Raw genomic sequence first — 25,486 nt, forward strand, 5'->3', positions numbered from 1 at the left:
TAACACTTAATGCTGCAAGATTTGGTGCTAGTGCTTTCGGCATATTATCAGACATTATCAGCGTAAGATTTTTAAACTGAAGTTTGTACAAGTGCAAGTAACAACAATTCTCTTATAGTTTCTCTGGCTGTTATTTTTTGTAAGACCACTGATTTTAAGATATCTCAATATCAATGTTAAAATATCGGTCTTCGAAATGATAAAAATATGGTAATTTTTATTTATTCCATGTATACCAGACACTAGTCTGGGAACTTCTTGTCTGTTATCTCTAAATATCACAGTCTTTTAAGGTATTGTTGTCTTTGTTTTCCAGATGCAGAGAGACTAAGTAATTTATTCAGGTCGTATATCCATTAAGAGGCAGTCCAGAATTCACACCCATGGCCTGAATAAATAAAAAATTTAATTTGTGTTCTTTCTGGCCTGTAAGGAGGAGATCAGTTTCAGAGATTAGGGTAGAATGAGTTTCTATGCTCATCAGTCCTTAGCATTGCTGGCCTGGTGGACTCAGCCAATAGAAACCACTCTGGATTTGAGATTGAAAATCAAGAATTACCAAAGGCCAGGATGGAGGTGTGTCTTGTATTGTTAGAGCATGATTGAAATGGCTACACTTGGGTCTATGCCAACAGGGCAATAAGTAAGGCAGGAGGGGCCTATAGACTGATTTGAAGATTTAGGATTCATATTGAAGGCAAAGAGTAGATTCAGTAAGATTTAAAAAATGGAGGTGCTGGGAGTTAGGATGTTTTGTTCTGAAAAGGAAATTTTACAGTTCAGGATATTGAAGATAATAGAGTTTCCAGTGAGGAGTTTCCAGGTGTGACTCAAGTAGGATAAAGATGAAAAGCATTGATGAGGGGCTGGCCTGGTGGCGCAGCGATTAAGTTCGCACATTCTGCTTCTCGGCGGCCCAGGGTTCGCCGGTGCAGACATGGCACTGCTTGGCACGCCATGCTGTGGTAGGCGTCCCACATATAAAGTAGAGGAGGATGGGCACGGATGTTAGCTCAGGGCCAGTCTTCCTCAGCAAAAAGAGGAGGACTGGCAGTAGTTAGCTCAGGGCTAATCTTCCTCAAAAACAAAACAAAACAAAACATTGATGAGATAAATTGATTAGAGGTACGTTTAGTAATTATGCTGAGACAACAGGTGTGAACTAGGACTATCTGAGGCAAATCTGGGCATATGGTCACTCTATGAATAAGGAACTGTAATGCCAGGATGTTAATTGGGTCTTTGATCTGGAGTGAATTGTAAATTTAAATTCTTAGTGTAGGAATTCTGAATGAGAATCTGAAGGTTTATGTCTAAATCCTGGATCCTCTACTTAACAACAGTGTAACCTATATAAAATCTTTTCTCTGAAGTTAACTTTTTTCTTCTGTGGAGAATAGATATATTTGGTCTCTTGCTCCCTCCCCTACATTCATAGTTAAGGGTTATACTATACTACACAGACTACAAGCTGCAAGTTCTTGTTTTCCCCTTGAATTTTATTTTGTGGTCTTACAATATTGTCTCATAATTCCCTGGGCCTTTTTCACTTTATAAAAGGAATGTACTCTGCATTGCAGAAGATTGTCCTGTCTTTGAGCCTTTGCATTCTCCCTTAGTTTCTCTAGGTGACTCTTTTTGCCCTCCTCTGTTTGCTCAGAACTTGCTGGAGGAAGAGTAATATATAATATAGATGTCAATGCCCAGTGGTTATATAGAAAAAGCCATGGTTAGCTTATTTGGCTTACATGGTCGAGTACAATTATGTGTCTTTTCTTTCAGTTATTCTTTTTGCTAATATTGGAAGGTGGCTTATGAATCACCGTTTTGTCAGTTGAACCCTTTTTCATTTCCTTAAGGGACCTAACCATTTAAAGGAATATTTTTGTGGAAAGATGGGAAGATTTTAGGAGATCCCTCCAGTTCATTCTTTTTTCCCCTCCCCAAAACCCCAGTACATGGTTGCCTATCCTAGTTGTAACTCCTAGTTCTTCTGTGTGAGCTGCCACCACAGCATGGCATCATACAGACGGGTGGTGTGGTTCTGCAACCAGAAAACGAACCCAGACCACCAAAGCGCTGAGAGCGCCGAACTTTAACCACTAGGCCATCAGGGCTGGCTCCCTCCAGTTCATTTTTTATTCATCTATATTTTCTTTGTTAAAAACGGCTTTATTGATATAATTCACATATCATACAATTCACCCATTTGAAGTGTACAATCACTGGTTTTAGTATGTTCACAGATGTGTGTAACCATCACCACAGTCAATTTTAGAGTAATTTCATTACCTCCAAAAGAAATTCCGTAACCTTTTGCTGTCACTCCCATATGTCCCTCTAGCTCTAAGCAATCACTGATTTACTTTCTGTCTCTGTGCATATCCCTGGTCTGGACATTTCATATAACTGGAATCATGTGACATGATCTTTCACGACTAGTTTCTTTAACTTAGCATAATGTTTTCAAGGTTTATCTGTTTTGTAACATCTTCATTCCTTTTTTTTGAAGATTGGCATCTGAGCTAACAACTGTTGCCCATCTTGTTTTTTTTTTCTTTTTCTTCTGCTTTTTCTCCCCAAATCCCCGCAGTACCCAGTTGTACATTCTAGTTGTGGATCCTTCTAGTTGTGGGATGTGGGACGCCGCCTCAACATGGCCTGCCGAGCAGATCACCCAGGATCAGAACCAGCGAAACCTGGGACCGCCAAAGTGAAGAGCGTGAAATTAACCACTCGGTCACGGGGCTGGCCCCTTCATTCCTTTTTATGGCCAGATAATATTCCATTGTATGGATGTATCAAATTTTGTTTATCTGTTCATCAGTTGGCAGACTTTTCAGTTGATTCCACTGTTTGGCTGTTAGGAATAATGTAAACGTTCGTGTACAAGTTTCTGTATGGACATATATTTTCATTTCTTTTGCCTTTAAGAGTGGAATTATTGGGTTATAGCAAATATTTAGTCATTTGAGGAACTGATTTTTCCAAAGTGTGTGGACCATTTTATGTGCTTACCAGTAGTGTTTTGAGGGCTCAGTTTCTACATGTCCTCATCAACATTTGGAATTATCTGACTTTTTTTCCTTATTTTATTGAGCTTGTATATAATAGTTTATAACATTGTGAAATTTCAGTTGTATATTATTATTTGTCAGTCCACTGTATGCCTGTGCCCCTTTACTCCTTATGCCCATCTGCCAGCACCCGTCCCCTCTTGTAACCACTAATTTGTTCTCTTTGTGCATGTGTTTATCTTCCACATATGTGGGAAATCACGCAGTGTTTGTCTGTCTTTGTGTGGATTATTTCACTTAACATAATACCCTCAAATTCATCCATGTTGTTGCAAATGGGATGATTTTGTCTTTTTTTATGGCTGAGTAGTATTCCATTGTATATGTATACCACATCATCTTTATCTAATAATCAGTCGATGGGCACTTGGGTTGCTTCCACGTCTTGGCTATTGTGAATAATGCTGCAGTGAACATAAGAGTGCATAAGTCTCTTTGAATTGTTGATTTCAAGTTCTTTGGATAAATTCCCAGTAGTGGGATGGCTGGGTCATATTGTAGTCCTATTTTTAATTTTTTGAGAAATCTCCATACTGTTTTCCATAGTGGCTGCACAAGTTTGCAGTCCCGCCATCATTGTATGAGAGTTCCATTTTCTCCACAACCTCTCCAACATTTGTTATTTTTTGTCTTGGTAATTATACCCATTCTGACAGGTGTAAGGTGATATCTCATTGTAGTTTTATTTGAATTTCTCTAATGATAGTGATGTTGAACATCTTTTCATGTGCCTGTTGACCATCTGTATATCTTCTTTGGAGAAATGTCTGTTCATATCCTCAGCCTGGTTTTTGAGCAGGTTGTTTGTTTTTTTGTTGTTGTTGAGTTGTATGAGTTCTTTATCTATTATGGAGATTAACCCCTTGTCGGATATATGATTTGCAAATATTTTCTCCCAGTTGGTGGGTTGTCTCTTCGCTTTGTTCCTGATTTCCTTTGCCTTGCAGAAGCCCTTTAGTTTGGTGAAGTCCCATTTGTTTATTTTTTCTTTTGTTTCCCTTGCCCAACTAGATATGGTATTCGAATCTCAAAGAATGTACTGCCTATATTTTCTTCTAGGAGTTTTATGGTTTCACGTCTTACTTTCAAGTGTTTGATCCATTTTGAGTTAATTTTTGTGCATGGTGAAAGATAATGCTCTACCTTCATTGTTTTGCCTGTGGCTGTCCAGTTTTCCAAGCATTTTTTATTGAAGAGATTTTCCTTTCTGTATTTGTATGTTCTTTGTGCCTTTCTCGAAGATTAGCTGTCTGTGGATGTGTGGTTTTATTTCTGGGCTTTCAGTTCTGTTCCATTGATCTACGTGCCTGTTTTTGTGCCAGTACCATGCTGTTTTGATCACTATAGTTTTGTAGTATATTTTGAGATCAGAGATTGTGACGCCTCCAGCTTTGTCCTTTTTTTCCTCAGGATTCCTTCAGCTATTCAGGTTCTTTTGTTGCCACATGTGAATTTTAGGATTCTTTGTTGTATTTCCATTAAGAATGTATTGGGATTCTGATTGGGATTGCATTGAATCTGTGGATTGCTTTAGGTAGTATGGATATTTTAACTATGTTCATTCTTCCAATCCATATGCATGGAATATCATTTCATTTGTTTATGTCATCGTCATCTATTTGTTTCAGTAATGTCTTATAGTTTTCAGTGTATAGATCTTTCATGTCCTTGGTTAAATTTGTTCCTAGATATTTTATTCTTTTTGTTGCAGTTGTAAATGGGATTGTATTCTTGAGTTCTCTTTTTTCTTTTTTTTCTTCTTCTCACCAAAGCCTCCCAGTACATACTTGTATATTCTCGTTGTAGGTCCTTCTGGTTCTGCTGTATGGGACACCACTTCTGCTGCTTTAGACACATGGGTGCGTGCGCTCTGGCAGGGATCCCCTGCTCTGGTTGACTGGTTGAGGTGGTTCGCCAGGTGGGAGTAGGGGAGGGGTGCTTTCTTTCGCCTGTGTGATCCCACGTGCTCCCACTCTGCACTCACTGTCTACTTGCCTGGGCTGCTTGGCTTGGCATGCATGCCCCTGCAATTGTTTAGCCTCCTCAGTGTTGAGCATTGCCACAGACTGGGAGGCACCTCCAAGAGCTAAGTATTCCCATGGAGGGCTGCCTTTTCCCCTTTGTCTCAAAGGCATGTGCTGGCCTCCATGCAAGCTCCTGCACTCTGGATTGCTGCCACTCGGTGGGGAGAGGAGATCTGCCTGCCTCCTTCCACTGTCTCCTGGGGGGTCCAGCACTCCCACCTTCAGACGTTTGGCTATCTGGATTTCTCAGATGTCTGTTGTGTTGTGTGACTGTCCTGTATTGGTTTACAAATTTCCTTTTCACTCTATCTTAAGGAGAAGAGACTAAGGGATGAGGTCACTCTGCCATGGTGCTGATATCATTCCCTGTCTTACTTTTTGATTCTAACCAACCTAGTGCATGTGAAGTGGTATCTCATTATAGTTTTGATTTGCATTTTCCTGATAACTAATGATGTCAAGAATCTGTTCATATGCTTATTAGCCGTTTGTGTATCTTCTTTGGAGAAATGTCTGTTCAAATTCTTTGTCCATTTTTAAATTGGGTTGTCTTTTTATTATTGAATTGTAAGTATTCTTTATATATATCTTGAATACATGTTCCTCATGAGGTATATGATTTGCAAAAATTTTCTTCTGTGGTTGCCTCTTCACTTTCCTGATGGTGTCCTTTGAAGTAAAAATGTTTCTCATCTTGATGAAGTCCAATTTATCTACTTTTTTGTCTTTTGTCGCTTACACATTTGGTGTCATCTGTAAGAAACTCTTTGCCTAAACTAAGGTCACAAAGATTTATGCCTGTTTTTTTCTAAGAGTTTTATACTTTTACCTCTTACATTTAGGTCTTTGATTTTTTTTTGATCAAATTTGCTCAGAATTTGTTAATTTTTGTATATGGTGTGAGGTAAGGGTCCAGGTTCATTCTTGTGCATGCGGATGTCCAGTTGTCCTGGCCCCATATTGAAAAGGCTGTTCTGTCCTTAGCACCATTTATTGCAAAGGCTATTCTTTCCCCATTAGATGGCTTTGTCACCCTTGTCAAAAATTAGTTGACCGTTGATGTATGGGTTTATTTCTAGGCTCTTCTCTTCCTCTGATTTGTATGTCCTTGTGCCAATACCGCACTTTTTTCCCCAATCTTACTCAGATATAATTGGCATACAGCACTGTGTAAGTTTGAATTGTACTACATAATGCCTTGACTTACATATATTGTAAAATGGTTACCACAATAAGTTTAGGTAACATCTATCATTTTGTGTAGATTTAAGACATGTTTTTGTTCCCTTGTGATGAGAACTTTATACATTGTCTTGATTACTGTTGCTTTTGTAGTAAGTTTTGAAATCAGAAAATGTGAATGATCCTACTTTGCTCTTTTTCAGGACTGTTTTAGCTATTCCGTATGAATTTTACAATCAACTTGTCAGTTTCTACAAAGAAGTCAGCTTGGATCCTGACGAGGATTGCTTTGAATGTGTTTATCAGTTTAGGGCCTGTTGCTGTCTTAACAATGCTGAGTCTTCTGACCCATGAACATTGGATGTTCTCCATTTATTTAGATCTTCTTTGATTTCTTCCCACAATGTTTTTTAGTTTTCAGAGTATGTTTTGCACTTTTGTTAAATTAATTCCTAATATAATTGATGCTTTTGATGCTATTGTGAAGGAAATTGTTTTCTTAATTTTATTTTCAGATTCTTCACTCCAAGTATTTAGAAATTTGGTTGAGTTTTGTATGTTGATCTTACATCCTACAACTTTACTAAACTTATTTGTTCTAATCAGTTTTGATAGATTCCTTCAGAGGTGTTTTTATATGCAGGATCATGTAATCTGTGAATAGAGGTAACTTTACTACTTCTTTTCTAATCAGGATGCTTTATATGTTTTATCTTGCCAAATTGACCTGGCTAGAACCTTCAGTATAATGTTAAATAGAAGTAGTGAAAACAGACCTCCTTGACTTTTTAAAAATTTTAGTGGGAAAGCATCCAATTTGCCACCATTGAATATGATGTTGGCTGTGGATTTTCTGTAAACACCCTTTGTCATGTTGAGGAATTTCTGTTACTAGTTTCTTGAGTATTTTTATCATCAAAGGGTGTTGGATTTTGTGAAATACTTTTTCTGCATCTATTAAGATGATTATGTGATTTTTGTTTCTTGTTCTGTTGATATGATGGATTCTAATTGATTTTCAAATATTGAGCCAACCTTGCATTCCTAGCATAAATCCCACTTGATCATAGTGTATAGTTTTTTTATGTGTTACTAGATTTCATTTGCTAGTATTTTGTTGAAAATTTTTGCATCCATATTCATAAAAGATACTGGTCTATAATTTCCTTTTTGTGTGATATCTTTGTCTACTTTTGGAAAATGAGTTGGAAGTGTTTCACCATCTTTTATTTTTTGGAAGAGTTTGTCAAAAATTGATACTAATTTTATTGATGTTCATTAGAATTCAGCACGAAAGCTCTCTGGGCCTCGACTTCTGTTTGTGTGTAGTTGTTGATTATTAATTCAGTCTCTTCATTTGTTACAAGTTTCTTCAGGTTTTCTGTTCTTGAGTCACTGTCAGTAGTTTGTGTCTTTCTAGGAATTTGTGCATTTCATGTAAGTTATCTGATTTATTGGTATATGATTGTTCATAGTACTTCATCATAATCCTTTTTATTTTAGTAAGATCAGTAGTAACGTCCCCTTTCATTTCTGAATCTAGTAATTTGAATCTTTTTTTTCTTGGTCAGTCTAGCTACATGTTTGTCCATTTTCTTGATCTTTTCAAAGAACTAACTTTTGTTTTCCCTTTCTTTTCCAGTCATTGGGTTCTTCTGGGTAGAATTATTTTTGGCAACTGATGTAGGGAGGCTTTACTCAGTTCTACTTCTCGGCTGCTGTCTACTCTTTCCCACTATCCCCTTATCATCTTTCCCCTAGTGCATTTCCTTATACAGGCATACCTCAGAGATATTTCAGATTCAATTCCAGACCACCACAGTAAAGTGAATATTGCAATAAAGCAAATCACAGAAATTTTTTGGTTTCCCAGTGCATATAAAAGTTATGTTTACACTATACTGTGGTCTATTAAGTATGCAATAGCATTGTGTCTGATAAACAACATACGTACCTTAAGTAAATACTTCATTGCTATAAAATGCTAACCACCATCTGAGGCTTCAGCAAATCATAATCTTTTTGCTGGTGGAGGGCCTTGCCTTGGTGTTGATGGCTGCTGACTCATCAGGATGGTAGTTGCTGAAGGTTGGGGTGGCAGTGGCAATTTCTTAAAACAAGACAACAGTGAAGTTTGCCACATCCATTGACTCTTCCTTCCCCGGATGATTTCTCTGTAGCGTGTGATGCTGTTTCATAGCATTTTACCCGCAGTAGAACTCCTTTCACAATTAGAATCAGTCCTCTCAAACCCTGCCACTGCTTTATCGACTAAGTTTATGTCATATTCTAAATTCTTTGTTGTCATTTCGACAGTCTTCACAGTGTCTTCACCAGGAGTAGATTCCATCTCAAGAAACCACTTTCTTTCCTTATCCATAAGAAGCAACTCCTCATCCATTAAGATTTTATCATGTCACATCTTCAGGCTCCACTTCTAATTCTAGTTCTCTTGCTGTGTCCACCACATCTGCAGTTACTTGCCCCACTGAAGTTGTGAACCCCTCAGAGTTATCCAGGAAGGCTGGAATCAACTTCTTCCACGCTCTTGTTAATGTTGATATTTTGACTTCTTCCCGTGAATAACGAATGTTCTTAAATGGCATCTATAATGGTGAATCCTTTTCAGAGACTTTTCAATTTACTTTGCCCAGATCCATCAGAGGAATCACTATCTGTGGCAACTATAATATTACGAAATGCATTTCTTAAATAGGTAAGACTTGAAATTCAAAATGACTTCTTGATCCATGTGCTACAGAATGGATGTTGTGTTAGCAGGCATGAAAACAACCTTAATCTCATTGTACATCTCCATCAGGGCTCTTGGGTGACCAGGTGCATTGTCAATGAATGGTAATATTTTGAAAAGAATCTTTTTTTCTGAGCAGCACTTCTCAGAAGTGAGCTTAAAATATTCAGTAAGCCATGTTGTAAACAGATGTGTTGTCATCCAGGTTATGTTCCATTTATAGAGCACAGGCAGAGTAGATTTAGCATAATTCTTAAGGGCCCTAGGATTTTTGGAATAGTAAATGAGCATTGGCTTCAACTTAAAGTCAGCAGCTACATTAGCCCCTAACAAGAGAGTCAGCCTGTCTTTTGAAGCGAGGCATTGACTACTCCTTTCTAAATATGAAAGTCCTAGATGGCATCTTCTTCCAAAAGAAAGCTGGTATTTCTACATTGAAAAACTGTTGTTTAGTGTGGCCACTTTGATAATGATCTTAGCTAGAACTTCTGGGTGGTTTTCTGCAGCTTCTACATAAGCACTTGCTGCTTCACTTTTCACTTTGATCTTATGGAAATAACTTCTTTCCTTAAACCTCATGAATCAATCTCTGCTATCTTCAAACTTTTCTTCTCTTGCTTAGTCACCTCTTCAACCTTCAGAGAATTGAAGAGAGTTAGAGCCTTGCTCTGGATTAGGCTTTAGCTTAAAGGAGTGTTGTGGCTGATTTGTAGTTTTTTATTCTGGGTTTCTTAGTTTTCTCCTTATTTATTATTTTTGTCTCTGCTCTGCTTTTTTGTTTAGTGGTTACCATGAGGTTTGCATGCAGAATCTTGTAGATAAGATAATCCATTTTCTGATTACCTCTTATGTCCTTAGACTAAACCAACTCAGTCCCCTTCCTCTTGCCCTCCTAAGTTGTTTTTCTTCCATCTTATTCCATCTTGTGTTGTGAGTTTGTGGTTAAAATGACAAGATTATCTTTGTTTTTGGTCTTTTCTTTCCCTTTATCTTATAGTTATTCTTGAGTATTTGCTAACCTGTTCTGATGTATAGCTACACTTTTCTGATTTTATCTACCTGTTTATCTCCTTACTCTGTGCTTTGCAACCCCTTTCTCCCCCTTTTGTTTTTCACATATGAGGCCCTTCTTGATAGGAGTTCCTTTGTAAGTTTTTTTTTTCTGCGTTACTACCCTTAGTATTTTTCCTCTGTCAGTGACTTTTGCCAGTTTCGCTACTGTATGCCTTGCAGTAGGTCTTTTTACATTGACATATTTAGGAGATCTGGTAGTCTTTCACATGGATTTCCATTTCCTTCTCCATGTTTGAGAAGTTCTCCACTATTATGTCTTTGAACAAGCTTTAAGTTCCCTTCTCCTTCTTTCTCCCTCCGGAATACCTATAATCTTACACTGCGTTTCCTAATTGAGTCAGATACTTCTTGGAGACTTTCTTCATTTCTTTTTAGTCTTAGTTCTCTCTCCTCTATCTGGAACTTTTCAATATGTCTGTCCTCAGTTATCCCGATTCGTTCTTTGATGATATCAGTTCTAGCATTCAGGGAATCCATATTTTGTTTTATCTCATCGATTGTGTCTTTCATCTCCATTATTTCTAATTGGTTGTTCTTTATAGTTTCCATCTCTTTTGTGAAGTAGCTCCTGAGCTTGTCAAAATGTCTATCTACATTCTCTTTAAACTCGTTCACTTTTTTGAGGATAGCTATTTTGAGTTCTCTGTCATTTAGATTATATATTTCTGGGTTCTTGTCATTTTCCTTCTGGTCTGGAGATTTAATCTAATTTTTGATACTGCTCAGGGGCGTGGTTTTGTTCTTCTGCATTGTGGTGTTTTTTGTTTGTTTGTTTTTTCTACTTTTTCTCCCCAAATCCCCCCAATACATAGTTGTATATTCTAGTTGTGGGTCCTTCTAGTTGTAGCATGTGGGATGCTGCCTCAAGGTGGTCTGATGAGCGGCGCCATGTCCATGCCCAGGATCCGAACCTGCGAAACCCCAGGCTGCTGAAGCTTAACCACTGGGCCATGGGGCTGGCCCCCTGTGGGGTTATTTGTTCACTGTATCCACCTATTGCCACTGGATGGGGGTCAAGAGCTGCGTCTCCTGAGCCATGTGTGTTCTGCCGGGATCCTAGGTGCTGGAGTTGGGCACTGGGCGGGTGGGGGAAGGGGCACTTTCTTTCTCCTATGTGCTCTTGGGGGCTTCTCGCTCTGCTGTTGCATTCTGCTCTCCTGAGGTGTTGGCTTGATGAAGTCACCCTCGCAATAGCTAGTCACCTCAGTAGGGGGCTTTCCCCTGGGCTGCAAGGGACCTCCGGAATCCATGATGTTCCTGTGAAGGGGCACCTCCTCCCCACTTCCTTCCCTCTCAAAGGCTGCACAATCCTCAGATAGCAGTCTTTTGGGAAGGGAGCAAAGCTTTCTCTTACCTCGTTCCACCTCCTCCAAGGGGGTCTCCAGCACCTCCATCTTCTGACCTATGGCTGTGTGGCTCTCTTAGATGTCTTTCATGTTGTGTGGATGTCCTCTGTTGGAATATGAATGTCCTTTTCGTTGTATCGTGGTGGGGAGAGTTCACTGGGAGAGCTTGTTCCACCATGATGCTGACATCAGTCTTGTGGCTGATTTGGTCTTATATCCAGACAACTAAAACTTTCTCCATGTCAGCAGTAAGGCTGTTTAGCTTTCTTTCATTCGTGTGCTCATTGGAGTAGCACATATAACTTCCTTCAAGAAGCTTTTGTTTGCATTCACATCTTAGCTAACTGTTTGCAGGCCTAGCTTTTGGCCTGTCTTGGCTTTTAACATGCCTTCCTCACTCACTAAGCTTAATCATTTCTAGTTTTCGATTTAAAGTGTGAAGATGTATGACTCTTCCTTTCACTTGAACATTTAAGAGGCCATTGTAGAGTTATTAATTGCCCTTATTTCAGTATTGTTGTGTCTCAGGGAATAGGAAGGGTCAGGGAGAGGGAGAGAGATGGGGAATGGCCAGTTGATGAAGCAGTCAGAACACACACAACCTTTATGGATTAAGTTCGCCATCTTATATGGGTGGCACCCCAGGACAGTTACATAATAACAATAAAGATCACTGATCACAGATCACCTTAACAAATACAACAATAATGATAAAGTTTGAAATATTGCAAGAATTACCAAAATGTGACACAGAGACACAAAGTGAACAGATGCTGTTGGAAAAATGGCACAGATAGACTTGCACAACACACGGTTGCCACATTCTCAATTTGTAAAAAACGCAGTTTCTGTGAAGCACAATAAAATGAAGTATCCCCATATTTACTATTGCTTGTTCTCTGACTCTCACTGCTTTTAACATAGTTAATTGCATCTGTTTTTCCCCCATATATGTATACTCGTCTGATTGAACCTCATTTTTCCTTTCCTTCTTTTGTCCAAATCTTAATCCACTTAACGTTAAGAAAAGCTAGCTGCTTTTTATTGCATTTTTTTAGTAAAAATACCCTAAATAATGATCGATTATTCTAAAAGTAGGGCAGATGATCCACCTTTGTCAAGGAAAAGGAAAGCTGGAAAACATGAAGTTAAATTAATATATTAAAGGTACCTGTTAAGCTGCTATGTGCTCCCATCTAAATTCTCTACCATAGTCTTCACCTAACTACGTTATGAGAAAAGTAGGCTTTTTGAGTTGGCCCGCGAACATAAGCACTTAGTAAGTTATGGCACTATAACATAGTTTAGTTTCTGTAGTGTACTCTATACGTATGTATGTATTTTATTTTTCTCTAGTCATTTTGGATAACCACTCGTCCTACTATATAATATATAGGTTAAGAGTGTAAGAGGTAGGTAGGAGTGGTTAGCCACACTTCCTGGATTGAATTTTTATGCCCTTGAGCTGGTTAGCCTCAGTTTTCTCATCTGTTATATAGAGATGTTGATAATAATGCCTCCCACAATGAATCATTGTCTTAGATGAGTTAATAGTACATTTAAATTACTTGAAATTTGCCCAGCACATAGCAAAAACTCAACAAATGATAGCTATTAGTACTATTACAAATATTTCACCTATAAAGAATATGCTTTCTGAATTGAGAATTTTCTCTATTATATCAGGGTCAAACTGTAGAATAATTAATTGGTTGTGTCATGTTGCCTTTACTCGTTTTGTCGTTCTACCTCACAAGTACCCAAATCAGGGAACATCTAAGGTTATGGTAAAATGATAAGTCAAAACCCCTGAAGCCTCAGTGCAAGTGTCAGACTCAGGCTTTAAGGCTACTGATAATATTTTAGGACCTTACGAGTTTCCCTTGAAGCTAAAAATAGCTTATATGATGACTGTGTCTGTTACAGTCAGTATCAGGTTATTTTTAGAACCCTAGTAGTACTGGGTTATCTTTAGAAGGTGGAAATAAATGCAGTAAAACATTTCCTTTAATTTAGAAGCTTTTGGAAATCATTAAAGGTATAGTTTTGTAGTATATGCTGACTGAATGGTTTGGGCTACTAAAATGGACCTTTAGAATAGAATTGGGTTTGCAATTCAGGAGGAGGATAGTGAAATGTGTATCATCTAACTTTTCTATACCACACAGTTTAGGTATGAAATAATAACCTTGACTTGTTGAAGAATACTAACCTTGACTACATATGTTAGTAACAAAGCAAATTATATCCTCAGGTAGTCTCTACTGGTTTATTAGAAAAACAGGTTATTGAGTTTTTCCACAAAGAATAACTTAATTGGTTGAAATTGAATGAAATAACTGTATTGATGCTTTGTTGTTTGTTATTGTTTTTTTCCTCCCTGTCCAGATGCAGGGTTGGTTTCTTTCTTTTTTTGAATTATAAATCATTCAGTTTATTTAGACTAAGAAAAAAAATTCACTCATTTCTCCCACTCCTTACTGTCCACCTCTGGCAGCCACCAATCTGTTCTCTGTATATAAACTTGGTTTTTGTTTTGTTTTGTTTAGATTCCACGCATAAGAGAGATCACATTGTATTTGTCTTTCTCTGTATGACTTATTTTCACTTAATATAGCGTTCTCTCGGTCATCCATGTTGTCTCAAATGGTGAGATTTCATTCTTCTTTATGGCTGAATAATATTCCATTGTGTGTATCTATACCACAATTTCTTTATCCATTTATCTATTGATGAACACTTAGGTTGTTTCCGTATCTTGGCTATTGTAAGTAATGCTGCAGTGAATATAGGAATGCATATGTCTTTTCTAGTTAGTTTTTTCATTTTCTTCAGATTTATACCCAGAAGTGGAATTGCTAGATTGTATGGCAGTTCTATTTTTAATTTTTTGTTTTATCTTAATGTTAGCACTTAGTCTTGAAATGTATATTGATTGCATAGCTATGGACAAATCAGAATTTCGGGGAGTTTTCCGTTCTCAGACTTGGTCAACCACTGAAGTCCAGAGTGTGTTAAAAAGTGTACTAATACTTTTCGTTTCTTCAGAAAATATTATGCATTTATATCTTACTTTATAAGGCAAATGTCGAATATATAAAAAAGGGCACCTATTCCTTAGGAGATCACAGTCTTCTTGAGGACACATGATTTTTAAACTAATAATCACAGCAAACAGACACTGTAAAATAATTGCTTTGTAATTGGTACACTGTTTTCGGTTCAAAGGAGTCAGCGATCTTTTCAGATGAGGGTGGTGAAGTAGGGCTTCATAAAGAGGAAATAGAATTTGGGTGGAAACTTTAAGGCAGGTAAGATTCTAATAAGAGTGTATGTTTGAGGTGAGGAGTGTGGTGAGGGGTAGAAGCAATTCTAGGACAGATTCACATATTCAGCCAAGTGTTGAGCTCTTTCTTTGAGCTCTTTTTTTCCTGTGGAAAGCTATAAAGATGCTCAGGATGCTTCTGGAAGATAATGAATAAACCCAGTTTGACAAGAGTGGAGAGTTGAAATCAATATTCAAGTGTATATATACACACATACATATATGTATATATACATGCATAACATAAAATTATAAATTATGATATTTTAAATGTCATATGGAATTAGGCAGTGAGAAACCATTGTTTGAATGGGATAAGATTAAAATAGATGTTTTAAGAGTAACTTAGAAACACTTTCATTTTCAGAATTAAAGAGACTAAAATTAGATATGATATAAGAAGGACCTAAACTAGGTGTGATAGCAATGGAATTTAAGTTTATCAGCTGTATTCAGTATGAAACTAACTTACTTTTGAGATGAACAGTCTGGGCTCTTAAGAATACTGAAATTTTCTTAAAAGGAATTTACAATTTAGGTGCAATGAAAAGACATAATAATAATGTGATAAATTTTGTCAGTAAGTCACTTAAACTTTGAGCTTTAGGCCTAAAAGTTCTAATGTGTTGAATTCTAAAATTAGAATGTGTATTAGGTAGACTTGATTTTTGTAGTCCTAATGGCTCATGCGTTAACTGTACCCCTGCCTCTCCTGCTTCTCTCAGGTTTCACTCTCAACTGTATATTAGATAAAAAGATTTATGTTACAAATAATTATATGAAACTGAAAAGGAGTACATATTGGCAAATAGCTTAGTGCTCATTCTAATCTGACAGTTCATATATATACTAAGTGAGAATCACAGTTTTAATATAAAAATTATAGGACATACTTAACTCCAAAACTTATGTTTTCACACCTGAAGGGTGGATTATTTTGTTGTTAAGATTGTCTGAACTAGTTGTTTTATTCATAATTCAGCAAATATTGAGCGTTAACCATGTATATGGCGCAGTTTTATAGATTCTGGTACTACACAAATGAATACATTTATTGCCTTCACAGAACTTAAAAGTCTAGTTTAGGAAAGGCCGAGAATAAGCAAGTAAAATATGAGAAAAATGTTAAAAAGTAAAGCCCAAGAATGTAAGAGTTAATGATGTCCTGGAAAATAGTAGATTAGTAGTCCTACTCTACTTCTTCCTCTCCATCTTCACCTCCCTCACCTTCTTCCCTTATTTATTTATTTATTTTTTCTGAGGAAGATTTGCCCTGAGTTAACATCTGTGCCAATATTCCTTTATTTTGTATGTGGGTCACCACAGCATGGCTGCCAACGAGTAGTGTAGGTCTGCACCTGGAAACAGAACCCAGCCAGCAAAGCAGGGCACACCAAATTTAACTACTAGGCCAGGGGGACAGCCCCTCCTCTTATTTTTAAATGGAGTTGAAATTTCTGAAGTGTTTACATTATCTACGGGATGGTTAGATTAGCTGCTTTAAAGGGAATCTGAAATTCTTATGGTACGTGTAATATTTTATTTTTTTAAACTTGTTATTATGGAGCAATTCAAACAAAAATAAAAGTGGGGAAAATAGCGTAATGAACTCCTGAAGCAAATCCCAGACATCATATTATTTCCTTATTATTTCAGAATGTATTCCTAAAAAATAGGATACTTTATTTTGTAAAATTACACTGTGATTATCACACCTAAAAATTTAACTATTATTATACTTACAAATAGCTATTAACTATTTTATACATATCTGATGGTCTCTTGTGTATACATATATATGAGAAATATACAAAAAGTACATTAAATACATGTATAGTTTAAGAAATAACTATAATGTGAACATTTGAATGAAGAAATAGAATATCATCAACACCCCCAGAATCTCATCACCCCAAGAGGTCCAGTGTGTACACAGCTGCTTCCTCCATAATCACTGTATGAGTGCAGTCTCCTTGATTTTCTTCTAGTGTTACTGGCTATGTCGTATGTCATCTCTGAAAATATAGTTTAGTTTTTTTCTAGTTTTAGTTTTTCAGTTTTATATGAATGGAATTGTGTGGTTCCTCGTGTTGTGCATCTTTTTCAATATTATATTTGAGCTTCATCCATGTAATTGCTTATATTTGTATTTCCATTATTTTTATTGCTGTATAGTACTCTATTATACTCCTTGCTATCTTCTCTTGACATTGATTTCTAGTATTTTGGCTTTGACGAACAGCATTGCTGTGAATATACTTGTACGCATATTGTATTATACGTGTACAAGCTGCTTTAGGGCATAGACGTAGACATAGGTGAAATTGTTGAGTCATTGGATATGCATATCTTTAACTTCACTGAAAGCACCAAAGTGGTATACCAATTTCCATCCCAATTACAGTGAACTAGAGTTCTCATTTTCTATACTGGACTTTTTAAATGTTAATTTAATTTTTACCCACAAGGGAGTTATAAAAATCTCTTACCCCCCTCCCCCGCCCCTAAGGTAGTGAATTTTCAAAAAACAGCTGTATTGTTATAATTGAAATACAATAGATTGCACATATTTAAAATATACATTATTATATAGTAATATATCTAGTCTTTGTTATCAGTTTTTTAGCACAGAGCTTCAAAAACCTTTGGCATTTCCTGAGTGATAGGAGTATCTTTGTTGTGCTAATGAGTGACTTATCTCACCCCTCAGTAGCTTCAGGAGGGTGGTTGTGAGAAAGTCCAAGCACAGAATTAGAGTTAGAATTTTCAGTCAACTGACCTCCTAGGAGAGGAGGAGAGGGAACCTAGATATTGGGTTCAGTCACATGACAATGATTTAATCAATTATACCTACATAATTTGTTGTTAGTGCCACAGTGTCAGTTCTGACACCCAGCAGCAACCCTGCATACAACAGAGCAGAGCCCTGCCTGGTGTTTTTTGCACTATCCTCTCATCTTCTGGCACTTTATCAGACAGCGCACCACTGCTATTCATAGTGTTTTCATAGCCAAATTTTTTGGAAGTGGCCAGGTCCTTCTTCCTAGTCTGTCTTAATCTGGAAGCTCCTCTGAAATCTTTCCGACAGATATAAGCAATAATGTGCCCCTGCTGGTATTTGAAATACCAATGGCATAGTTTTCAGCATCATGGCAACATGTGGCACCACAATTTGACAGTCAACAGACTGGTGGTGTGGTTCCCTGACTGTGAAACAAACACATTCCATAGTGGTGAGAGCACCAAATCTTAACCACTAGGGCCTGGTATGCCTATATGATAAAACTCCAATAAACCTCTGGACACTGAAGCTCAGCGGAGCCTCCTGGTTGGTGAACACATTGATGTGCTCGGAGGGTGGTGTGGAGGATTCCACCAGAATAGGGTATGGAAGCTGTTCATCCCCCTTCAGGCCCCAAGACTTTGACCTATGTGTCTCTTCTATTTGGCTGTTCCTGAGTTATATCCTTTATAATAAAACTGTAATCATAAGTATAGTGCTTTCAGTGAGTTCTGTGAGTCATCCTAGCAAATTACTGAACCTGAAGGGGTTGTAGGAAGCCCCAAAGTTATAGCAAGTTTTCACATATGTATACAGCCTTGAAACCATCGTTACAATCAAGATAAAGAACATATCTATCACCCCCAGAATGTTCCCTCCTTCCCTTTTTAAACCACCTGGCTCCCCATTTCTATCTGGCTCCTTTGACTAAACATATTTTTGAGATTTATTTATGGTGTTGCCTATTATCGGGTTCTTTTTATTGCTGATGAGTATTCCTTTTATATGTATACCACCATGGATTTATCCATTTATCTGTTGACAGATAGTTGGTTATTTACAATTTCGGGCTATTCTGAATAAAGCTATTATGAACATTTGTATTTGTGTGAACATATTTTTTTCAGTAAATACTCAAGAGTGGAATTTTTGGCTTAGATGTTAAGTGTATCTTTAACTTTATGAAGAACTGCCAAACAATTAGTTATCCAAAGTGATTGTACCATTTTATATTCTTACCACCGGTATACATTTCTTTTGTAAAGTATCTGTTCATATCTTGCCCATTTTTATATTGAGTTGGAGGACTCACACAGTACCTGATGTCAGAACTTACTATACAGTTACAGTAATCAAAACTGTGTGGTATTGGTAAAAGAATAGAGACATAGATCAGTGGAATGTAATAGAAAGTCCAGAAATAGACCTGCAAATTACAGTGGGTTTTTTCCCCAATAAAGATGCAACACAGTTCAATGGAGAAAGAATATTCTTTTATACAAACGGTGCTGTACACTGTGACCCAAAACTTGAAGCACATAGAGAAATTAACTCAGAATGAATTATAGACATAAATGTAAAAACCTAAAACTGTGGAACTTTTCTACAAGAAAATTGAGGAGAAAATCTTTGCAGCCTTTGATTAAGCAAAGATAATTTTAGTTAGGACACAAAAAGCACAAACCATAAAAGAAAAAGTTGATAAATTGGATATCATGAATTAAATCCTTCTTCAATTAAAGCATTTTGCACTGTTAAGAAATTTAAAAGACAAGCCACAGTGTGGGAGAAAATACTTGCAAAATAAGTATATGATAAAGAATTGGTATCTAGAATATATAAAGAACTCTCAAAACTCATTTATAAGAAAAGAAAAAACAGGCAAAAGATTTGAAAGACAGTTCGCCAAGATGTACAGACAGCAAATAAATACATGAAAAGATACTCAATTCTGAATTAATTTCATTAGCCATTGGGAAAATACAAATTAAAACCACAATGAGATACTACTATACACACCTACTAGAGTAGCTAAGAACAAACAAAGAAAAACTAAAATGCTCAGCAAGGTTGCTGATCAACTGCCTTTCTCATACAATGCTCATGGGAATGCAAATTAATACAGTAACTTTGGAAAATGTTTTGGCAATTTATTATAAATATAAAGGTGAATATACATTTAGCATATAGCCTGTCAATCCAACTTTTAGGTTTTTACCCAAGAGATATAATATAAACATGTTCACAAAAAAGCCTGTATACAAATATTTATAGTGGCTTCATTCATAATTGTCAAAAATTAAAAACCAAGTGCTGGGTCAACAAATCTCAAAAAATTTAAAATGATTGAAATCATATAAAATACGTCCTCTGAACACAATGGAATTAAGCAAACTATATCCCTAAGGGAATACTTCTCAGCAGTTAAAAGGAACAAATTACTGATATCTGCAACAACGTAGATGGATCTCAGATGCATTATGCTAAGTAAATGTAGCTAGATCCAAACAACAACGTACTATATAATTCTCTAAAAAGGCCAAACTGTAGGGATAGCACAGATCAGGGGTTGCCAAGAGCTAAGGAAGAAGTTGAGGGTTGACTTCAAAGGGACACAAAAGAACTTTTTAGGTGGAAATATTCTATGTCTTGATTGTGGTAATGGTCATGTAACTGTGCATTTGTCAAAAGTCATGGAATGGGACACCTAAAAAGAGTGAGTTTTATGGAAATGATACCTCATTAAATCTATCCTTGAAAAAAAGGTAAAAGGAGTAGAAGATACACCATGCTAATGCAAATCATAAAGTCACAGTGGCGATATTTCAAAGTAGACTTTAGAATAAGGCATAGTGCCAAGGATAAGAAAGGATATTTCATAACGGTAAAGGGATCACTAAACTAAGAAAACAACAGTAATCCTAAATATGTATATACCTAATAAACCTTCCACTTACATGAAGTATGAACTGATGGAACTAAAAAGGAGAAATAAACAAATGTGTCATTTTACTTGGATATTTCAGCACTCCTCTTTCAGTAATTGATTGAACAAGTAGACAGAAATCAGTAGGGCCACAGAAGAAGTAATGTGCCAATGAACTTGGCTTAATTGATCTTTATAGAACATTCCATTCAACAACAGCAGCAGTACACATTCTTTCCATGAATCATTCACTAAGATAGACTGTGTGGTGGGCCATTAAATCTCAGCACATTTAGATGATCCATATTATACACAGGGATGATATGATCACAGGGAGTTAAATGAGAAATTAATAAGAAAAAATTTACAGAAAATATTCAAATAGTTGGAAATTAAACAGTGTACTTCTAAGTAGCATGTGGTAAAAGAGGAAATCACAAGGAATATTAAAAAATATTTTGAACTTAATGAAAATATGTTAAAATTTGTTAGGATATAGCTAAAGCAGTGCTTATTGAGAATTTATTTTGTTGAGCTTTGAAATGCTTTGTATTAGAAGAGAACAGTCTAGAAACAATGATAAGCTTCTAAGCTCAGAACCTAGAAAAAGAACAGAAGGTTAAGCCTAAGGAAAGTAGAAAGAAGGATAAACTAAAGATAGGAATGGAAATCAGTCAAATAGAAAATGGTCAAACAATAGAGAAAACCAGTAATGCCAGAAGTTGATTCTTTGAAAAGATCAATAAAATTGGCAGATCCTTCATTAGATCAGCTTTCTCAACCTTGGCTCTCTTGACTCATTCAGCCTGATAATCGTTGTGGGGAGCTGTCCTGTGCATTGCAGGATGTTTAACGGCATCCCTGGCCTCTACCCACTAGATGCCAGTAGAACACCTTCTCCCAGTTGCAACAACTAAAAATGTCTCCAGGCATGTCAGATATCCCCTGGAGGTGGGTGCCAAATTCACTCCTCCCTCCTTGAGGACCACTGTATTAGAACAATAAAGAGAAAGAAAGAGGACAAAAATTGGCAATGTCAATGATAAAAGAGGAGACATCAGTATAGATTTTACAGACATTAAAAGGATAAAGGAATATTATGAACAAGTTTATGCCAGTAAATTCAATATCCTAAATGAAATGGATACATTTCTAGAAAAATGCAAATTACCAAAACTGACTTAAGATGAAGTAGAAAACTTATGGCCTTATACTGATTTTATAAACTGAATTTGGAACTAAAAACTTTCCCACAACGACTCAGATGACGTCATTGGTGAATTCTATTAAACATTTAAGGAAAAAATCTTATCAGTTCTACAAAGCTCAGAAAATAGAAGAAGAGCGAACACTTCCAATTCACTTTGTAAGTGGTACACTTTATAATATTACCTTGATACCAAAACAAAACACAAGAAAAGAAGACTACTGACCATGAGCTTTAATGAACAACAGAATAGTAGCAGAAGAGATCCATGCAGCCAAACAAAGACAAACCAAAAATAGAAGGAAAAAAACCCCCACACACAACCCAATGACCCAGTGACCACTATGTCAAGATTATTCCAGGAATGCAAATTTGGTTTAATATTTGAAATTAATAAATGTAGTTTAACATATTAACACTGGTATAAAATGGAAAAACCATGTTATCTCAATGGATGTAGAAAAAGTGTCTAAAAAAAAAAAATCCAATGCTTTCATCATAAAAACTAACAGCACATTGAATAGAAGATAGCTTTCTCAACTTGATGAAAAGGCATCTATAGAAAACCCCAGTTAACATAATACTTAATGGTGAAAGACTGAATACTTTCTGGGATCTGGGAAGAGGCAAAAATTGTCTTCTCTCACTGCTTTTGTTCGGCATTCTGGTGGTTTTGCTAGTGCAATAAGGAAAAGAAATAAAAGACATACAGATTAGAAAAAATAAAATAAAGCTGTCCTAATTTGCAAATGATATTGTGTTTATAGAAAATCCTACGAAATGCAGAAACAAGCTACCAGAACCAATAAAGCTGTGTAGCAATGTGACAGGACACAAGCTCAATATACAAAAATTGTCTGTGCATCTGTGCACTAGGAACCAACAGTTGGAAAATGAAAAATTTTAAAAATTTACAGTGGCATCCAAAAAGGCAAAATAACTTGGAGTAACAAAATATACAAAAGCAGTACACTGAAAACTAAAAAATAATGCTGGAAGAGAAATTTTTAAAACCTAAATTAATGGAGAGATATACTGTATTCACATATTGGAGAACCCAGTATTATTAAAATGTCAGTTCTCTAACCATTATTTTACTTTGCATTTCCTTGGCCCACCAGTGGGATTTAGTCCCTTCTTATATTGAGTATTTGGGTTTCTTTCAAAGAGTGCTTAGTGTAGCAAGCCATTTGTCCACTTTACAATTGAATTTTCTTTTCCTTATTGAATTCTAGGAGCTCTTTATATACACTAGACTGGTTCTTTGTTGGTTGCGCCTGTCGCAGGTAATCTGCTTTCATTTGGTGGAATGTCTTTTTGGTTTTTTTTTTTTTTTTTGAGGAAGATTAGCCCTGAGCTAACATCTGCTGCCAATCCTCCTCTTTTTGCTGAGGAAGACTGGCCCTGAGCTAACATCCATGCCCATCTTCCTCTACTTTACATGTGGGACGCCTACCACAGCATGGCTTGCCAAGTGGTGCCATGTCCGCACCTGGGATCCAAACCAGCGAACCCCGGGCCACTGAAGCAGAATGTGTGCACTTAACCACTGCGTCACCAGGCCGGCCAAGGTGGCATGTCTTTTAAAATCTTTTTAGTGATATCTTTTGATGAATACACATTAATTTTAATTTTAGAGCAAGAATCAGTCATAGTTAGTGCTTTTTTGTGTCTTGATTTAAGAAATCCTTCCTACTCAAGGTCATAAAGATATTTTCTGTTATTTTTTTAAAGTTTCTTAGTTTTCCCTTCCAAATTTTGACTTTGATTCCATTGGGAATTAATTTTTTTTGTATGTTCTAAAGTGATCTGTCTTTACCATGACTTTTTGGTAGTGGAAACTTTTAATTTAATGATATTTTCTGTGGTATGGTTGAAGATTGTGTGCTATAAAATCTTCATTAACATTTTGAAGGCTTTCTAGATTTTAATGATCAGTTTATTTGGATATTTTCTTCATAACTTTATTTACCTAGTTAAAGAAAACTTGTATTTCTATTTAAGTACAAAAGAAGTGGGAAAATAGCTTTTCAGAATATTTTGTTTACCTGAAAGATTTTTCCTTTAAAATATTTCCAACAATTTGCAAATTGTTGATTGAGGACCACATAGAGCCTATAGGCATGTTTTGCTTGTCCCTCCCAATGGTATAAACTTTTTGGAGTTGCTGAAATCCTCAAATCAGATGATTTCACTTCAAATTTTGTTGTGTCCTGAACAACTGGATGATTATGCAATATTAGACCTGCATTCTCACCTGGCAGTAATTAGCTGAAGCCAGCTCTGTCTTTGGATGGGGCATGTGCTTTTCATTTCCCCCAATCCTTATTTCCATGTCCTTCCCCTTGAGTTGTGATCCCTGCTCTAGACACATGTGTAGGAATATATTTACTTAAAAATTCTAAATAAATTTCTAGGCAACAGAAGTTATATACTAATTGATTATCTAGAACTATGTAAGTTTTATGCCAGAATAGTAGGGACATATAATGGGTCATATTTTTAAAAAAATATATATTATTAGACTAGATGTTAAAAAGGCATTTCATGAATTTTATCAATCTTTAAAAAACAAGTTTGCATGCCCACTTTGTGCGAGTCACTCTTTTAATCATTGAGGGTTCAGCTGTTAACAAAACAGACAAAATTCCTTTTCCTGACAAAACTTAGGTGAACGAAACATGCAATTCTGATTTATTTTTTTTTAAAGTTTTTAGAGGGGCCATCCCAGTGGTGTTAATGATTAAGTCCCTCTGCTCCACTTCAGGGGCCTGGGGTTTGCGGGTTTGGATCCCAGGCATGGACCTACACACTGTTCCTCAAAGCATGCTGTGGTGCAGTCCCATATACAAAATAGAGGAAGACTGGCACAGATGTCAGCTCAGGGACAATCTTCCTCAAGCAAAAAGAGGAAGATTGGCAATGGATGTTAGCTCAGGGACAATCTTCCTCACAAAAATAAATAAATGAATGAGTGAATGAATGAATGAACGAATGTTTTAAAGTAGCATTGGAATACTTTGTAAATGTGATTTATTGCCATATTATTACCATCTCTGTATCAACATGATGAAATGATAAAGATGTTCTGTTAAAATCAGAAACTTTTTTTAAAGACAGGTTTTATTTGGTGAAACTTTTATTTCAATTATTAATATATGTATTTGTCCTATATCATGTAGTAAATGTATTTTTTAAAATTCTGTTTTGTTTTGGTTTTTACTTTTTATTGAGATTATGATAGTTTACAAACTTGTGAAGTTTCTCAGTTGTACATTATTATTTGTCAGTCATACTGTAGGTGCACTGTTTCACCCTTTGTGCCCACCTACCACCCCCCTTTTCCCCTGGTTTCCACTAATCTGTTCTCTTTGTCCACGTGTTTAATTTCCACGTGTAAGTGGAGTCATACAGAGATTGTCTTTCTCTATCTGGCTTATTTCACTTAACATAATACCCTCAGGGTCCATCCATGTTGGATGACTTTTTTATGACTGAGTAGTATTCCATTGTGTATATATACCATATCTTCTTTATCCAATCATCAGTTGATGGGGAAGCACTTGGGTTGCTTCCACGTCTTGCCTATTGTGAATAATTCTGCAATGAAGATAGGGGTACATGGGTCTTTTTGAATTGCTGATTTCAAGTTCTTTGGATAGATATCCAGTAGTGGGATGGCTGGGTCAGATGGTATTTCTATTTTTAATTAAAATTCTATTTTGATATAATTTCAGGCCAGAAGAGTTCCAAGAATAGTACAAAGAGCTCCTGTACTTTCCAGATGTTAA

At 36.4% G+C, this 25,486-nt stretch overlaps 1 protein-coding gene across 12 annotated transcripts in view; it reads left to right on the plus strand.

Annotated features, from left to right (window-relative positions):
* PDS5A (PDS5 cohesin associated factor A) overlaps positions 1-25,486 on the plus strand; it is a 164,604-nt gene that overhangs the window by 30,467 nt on the left and 108,651 nt on the right. The window contains exon 2 of one of the 12 annotated variants that reach the window (XM_070506009.1): positions 4,884-4,936. The exons of the other annotated variants lie outside the window; for them this stretch is intronic. The gene's annotated coding sequence lies outside the window, so the exon portion shown is untranslated. The remainder of the gene's footprint in view (positions 1-4,883; positions 4,937-25,486) is intronic. 12 annotated transcript variants of the gene reach the window in all.

The sequence above is a fragment of the Equus asinus genome, chromosome 3 (genome assembly GCF_041296235.1).
Source record: "Equus asinus isolate D_3611 breed Donkey chromosome 3, EquAss-T2T_v2, whole genome shotgun sequence".
NCBI lineage: Eukaryota > Metazoa > Chordata > Mammalia > Perissodactyla > Equidae > Equus > Equus asinus.